We start from the raw sequence: 4,095 nt of genomic DNA, 5'->3' as shown, positions 1-4,095 counted from the left end.
TTATATATTTTTTGCAGATTCTTTTTCTGCAAACGATACAGGTTCTGTCAGTGGTTTCTTATAAAAGTTTGGAACGTATACTCCCTAGACCACCCTGCAGTAGCCAGGATGTGGTCCATAGGCTCGTCCATCCTCTTAGTTACTGACGTGGAAGCTGTCCTGGTGGAATAAGATTTTATACATGTTAGTATTTACTCCAGCAACTCCCAGTACCTGCTTGAGCCACTAGAGATAGTTTAGCTCGTCACCCGACCATGAGGTTTCCTGTGGCTGACATATAAGGCTTTTTCCTCTCCCTCGGTATTCCTTATTGTGTCGATCTCTAAGTGGGTCATGACACATAAAACGTGGTTCAGGTGGGTATGCCCGGAATTTCATGACTGGACCTGATGTTCCTGGTCTGTTCTGTTTGGCCAACCCTTGAATGGGCATGTGACACTATCTGGTGTTATAACCATGTTGTCCCATCGCAGTAGATGGGAGAGCTGGCTCTTTGTGTTGATGTAAGGCCACCAGCATGTCCATCTTCAGGGTAGGCTGTTCCAGGGTGAGTGACCTGGCTGGTGATCATCCCCTAAGGTATGTCAGGATTTCACTGACATCCCAATTTGGGTGTACCTATTTCTGGGGAATGGATTGATATACCTCTCCTGTATCTGATCACCAGTGAGCAGTACCCAAGTTGAGTAGGCTGACAGAACATGTTCTTCATTGTGGTGAAGACCTGCCAGGAGCTCCATTTTTGTTTTTGTTTTTTTTTGTGTTTTTTTTTGTTTTTTTTTTTGTTATAGTTGAATGTGTAATTCCTGTTTTGGAAAACAGTGTACCATTTCTTGATGCTCCTCAGGTATGTTCCCTAGGATATGCGACGGAATACTGTCATCAGGTTGATAGTGCTGCTGATCCAAGCACAGCAATGGTCTTCCCAAATCATGCAATTCTTTTAATGACCATGTCGAGGATCACTGGGAACCATGCTTGTGGACTTGGTCCACTGTAATTTGCGTAGTACCCGACTGATGAAGCCGTAGTACCTATTGAAGAGGCAGAAGGAAAGGAAAACATAGAGATTAGGTTCCCCCCACCCCTCAATACGCGGGAATGTCTCCATTGCCGCTGCCTTGAGATTGGTTTCATGTGACGTAAGTTAGTACGTGGTGATTTAATTGGATATAAGGAATCGATATCTGGTGTCCATATTGCTTTGTGATTTCAGCAAATATTTTTGGTTTAAATGTATGTTTACAGTATTTAGCTCACCTGATAGGTGAGTTACTGATGGTCAAACATGTTTGACGACATACGGTTTCCAATTGTTAATACATTGTCACCTAATATCGATGTTCTCCGCCCAAGTGGTTTGGTATATGCCACCACTGATGTTGTTATCTTATAAACGAACATGCAAATTTGGTGGATTACTGAGCAAATGCTTCACTAGAATTAAGTAAGTTAATATATAACATGTTTAAGTCAATTCATATTGGCATTAAATATTACAAGCTCAGTAACACATCAGGACACATAAGATGTTACTCAAAACAGGTGGAAGTGTACAACCATAATCCTTCCTGCCGATAAATTCCATGATAACACTACAGATTAATCCATTTGCCCCCATATTACAGGTATGGAGATAGTTTTGAACACTAGTATCTCAGCTCATAGGAAAGGTACAAAGTTCAGTAGCTGGTAATGCTGCTATATCCCAATTACTTTGCCACGTAGTTGATTGGTGGTTAATGCACCATGACTGATAGTCTTAATGAATACCAGATAACAACATTGTGGATTGTCAACGTAAATATCTGGATATATATTTTGTGCACCGTTCCCAGAGGCACTGCAATACTGGGTCGATGCGTGGAGTGGACGGAGCAAGCCCCTATTCCATCTCCCTGTTCCAAAATTCAATTTAATATATGGTCCCTAGATAAGGGCCGTATCAGATTATTAAACTGATAAGAACAGATACTACACTTGATCTTAGCCAAAAGGCCGAGAAGCGATGCAGCTAAAGCTGTATCCAAGGATAGTTTGTCGTTAATATGTAGACATGCCATGACGGAATGTTTCTAAATGTCAGGGCTAGTTGATTCTGGATAACTTTGACTTAAATGCCGCAACGCTCATCATGGTTACTCCATCCAGGTAATTGCGGTATATCCGAAACTTATATAAGAAGGTACTGAATAGTGTGCATCTTCAAGGTCGATGTCTACCATAAAGTATCCTTGGATCATGGTAGTAGTTACAAATCCCATGAATGGGTATACCTGGTGAAATACTCAAGTGGTTTATCAACGATGGTGCGACATTCACCATCGTGGGAGGGTAGACCACTTGGGGTGCTTGCTGAATTGGTGGCAAGATATTAATTCTATTCCCCTTGTATTTATTTTTTGGTATATAACTATCAAGAGTGATAGCTTCCTAACCAGGCGTGATTCATCCACCCCTTGTTCGTACAACCCTTAACCTTTATGTGATGGTAGGAACCATACTTATCTGTCTTCATTGTTGTTTTCTTCGGTTTCTGGTTCCTTGTTCTTGTAGGGACGATGTTTGTTGGGGGGTGGCGCATTTTCCCCTGGGGCCTGCTCTGGGCCGTGGCCTAAAATGCTACGGGTTTGGCATGCAGGCCCCGAGCTTTCACCAGTACCATGAGGTAGACGCCCCTGGTGGACACGTTAGAGGTACTGCTGTCTGGTTTAGTGTGGTGCTCATTCCAGACTCTGCCCTCTTGTGCCGAATAGTTTGAACACTTCGTCCAGTTTTTTAGGACTGGTTTGGTAAGTGCCAGGTAGCAGGATCTGTGCTTGTGAGGTCGGCGTTCTCATAGTCCTGTTAATTTCATAGATTGAGGGCAGGTTTGTGAGTTCATTTCAGAAGTTATGAGGTATACCGTTGAACAGTAGGGTCAGGTGTTTTGTCATACTACCCTGCCCTTCTGGAATGAGCAGGTGGACATGATAGCCGACGTCAGGGTACCAAATGCATTTTTTAAATATTTAGGTTAAATGCGCTGCTCAATGTATCCCTCAATAATGGCGGGCACTTTGAGTAAATGCAAATTAGGGGAGGCGTGATAAAACCAACGCCTCATGGCTACCTGTCTTGGAGAGGTTTTTTGGAAAAGACAGGTAGTAAGCTGGCCATCAGTTGAGACTGAAGTGCCATCTCGCTAGTGGCGGAGCCACATAGCGGCCACACCCAGCAGCTCTTCCTGATCCTGTACCTCAAGCATACTCCCGATATTGTTCAGCCAGTGACCCCTCTTCATGACCAGCCCAGCCACTGGTCACCCCAAAGCTAACCACACTAAGGAGGAAGCGATGGGCAGTGCCTAGGCACTGTGGAGGGTATGCCTGAACCCTCCAGCGAGACTGCCCCTCACGTAGCGTGTCTCGCAGGAGCTCCTGCTCCAGGAGCCGCTCCAGCGGCTCAGGCGGCTGTCTCTCTCCCTGCGGGTGGAGAGACGTCCCCTCCGACAAGTCGGAAGCCACCGGCCGGATGCCTCTTCGGATGGCTGATCATCCAGCCCGCAGCTCAGGCACTAGCGGGACTGGCTTCGGCGCGGTGTGGGGATAGCGGGGCGCCCGGTAATTGTTCCTACCGCCTTCTTCTGGAGCTTTTGTGCCTTGTAGTAGCGAGAGCGCCCCTCTTGCAGCGCGTCTCGCAGGCACCTGCTCCGAGAGCCCTCCAGCGGCTCAGGCGGCTCTCTCTCCCCCCGTGCGGGTGGAGAGACGTCCCATCCCAAATCGGGAACACCTGCCGGATGCCTCTTCGGGTGGCTATACATCCAGCCCGCTATCGGGCTGGGCTCGGCACGGTGTCGGGGAATAGCGGAACACCGGGTCGCTCCTACCGCCTGTTGCTGCCCCCCTTCCCCCCGACGGGAATACGTTCCTCCTTGAACGGGGGACAGTTTTGTTCCAGAGCCTTTTTCTCTGCCTGTAAAACACAAGCAGAAAAAGGGGCTCCCCTGTAAAAGAAACCCGACCTCAGGATACTCACCTGACGGTCCGTTTCTCTGTTGCGGGAGTGCCTAGCTCCCGCTGCCGCTGTTGCACTGCTGGCGTAATGCCGCGCCTG

At 47.3% G+C, this 4,095-nt stretch overlaps 1 non-coding gene across 1 annotated transcript; it reads right to left on the bottom strand.

The window, feature by feature from the left end:
- Positions 1–1,818: 1,818 nt before the first annotated feature.
- Positions 1,819–2,010, bottom strand: LOC116981671. The gene has a single exon (XR_004414276.1). It is a non-coding gene; the product is annotated as a U2 spliceosomal RNA (small nuclear RNA).
- Between the last annotated feature and the right edge of the window lie 2,085 nt (positions 2,011–4,095).

This window comes from Amblyraja radiata, chromosome 15, assembly GCF_010909765.2.
Source record: "Amblyraja radiata isolate CabotCenter1 chromosome 15, sAmbRad1.1.pri, whole genome shotgun sequence".
In the NCBI taxonomy this organism is placed as follows: domain Eukaryota; kingdom Metazoa; phylum Chordata; class Chondrichthyes; order Rajiformes; family Rajidae; genus Amblyraja; species Amblyraja radiata.
Note: the sequence above shows the minus strand (reverse complement) of the source record. Positions and strands in the feature narration are given on the sequence as shown.